This window comes from Oratosquilla oratoria, chromosome 13 (assembly GCF_046742065.1).
Source record: "Oratosquilla oratoria isolate Oo_2021 chromosome 13, ASM4674206v1, whole genome shotgun sequence".
NCBI classification, from domain to species: Eukaryota; Metazoa; Arthropoda; class Malacostraca; order Stomatopoda; family Squillidae; genus Oratosquilla; species Oratosquilla oratoria.
In genome coordinates, this window is record NC_134789.1 from 55167873 (window position 1) to 55168765 (window position 893).

General features: G+C 44.2%; 1 long non-coding RNA gene across 1 annotated transcript in view; it reads left to right on the top strand.

Annotated features, from left to right (window-relative positions):
• The first annotated feature begins 443 nt into the window (after positions 1 to 443).
• Positions 444 to 893, top strand: part of LOC143032142 (uncharacterized) — a 1219-nt gene continuing 769 nt past the window's right edge. Inside the window, exon 1 of the long non-coding RNA XR_012967080.1 lies at positions 444 to 893. This exon is cut by the window's right edge and continues 178 nt beyond it. This is a non-coding gene — a long non-coding RNA (uncharacterized LOC143032142).

Genomic DNA, 893 nt, shown 5'->3' on the forward strand with positions numbered 1-893 from the left:
ATAGCTTTTGGTACCTTGGCTTCTTTAGCCTTCTTTTCTTTTGCCGCCTTGATCTCTGCTTTTGTTCGTTTAGTGCGTCTCAGTGGCGTACTTTTCCTCGCTTGACTGGTTTCTGCTTTAGTCTCTTTCAAGCTTTGCTTTATCTCTGCCAGTGTACTATCAACGGGTAACGAAAGTGGCTCCGGATTATCAGCATCAGTCGACGGGCCCGCCACCGGCTCCTCTTCTATATTTGCAGGCATAGCCACTGGTTCCTCTTTTCTATCCGAAGGCAAAACAACAGGCTCCTGTTTACTATCTGAAGACATAGCCACGGGCTCCTCTTCTCTATTTGAAGGCTCCGCCACGGGCTCTTTTTCAACAACTATAGGTGTGGTTTCACTCTGAGAAGGTTCTACAGGCTTCGGGTTTTGTTGGCAGGCTCTTTTTATGGCATACTTTTTCGCCTTGTCTAAGCGCTTTTGAGCCTCGAAACTCCTCTGCAAATATTGTTTCTGGTACTCTATGTGATCAGATTTTCCTCCATGCTTTGTGAAGCTTTTATATCCAGCAAAATAGTGCTTCACAAAACCTTCTATCCTTTCTTCAGGAATTTCTCCAACGTAAACTTCCAAGGAATCCAACAAATCGTCGCTATAGACGCAGTCTTTCTTCTCCTTTAGCATCTTGTTAAACGTTAGTAGCTTTCGCTGAAACATCTTTATCGACTCCCTTACTTGTAACCCCTTGGTCTGTTCGTAAAGGTGAGGAAACGCCTTCTCATGTTCACTTTTTAGCGCTTGGTTCAATTTCCTATTCTTCATTAACTCTCCTTTACTGAACTTCTTTTCCTTCGTCACCCAACTCCAGAAGTGACGATACCGTTGCATCTTTAACTTTGACGAATCCCCGGC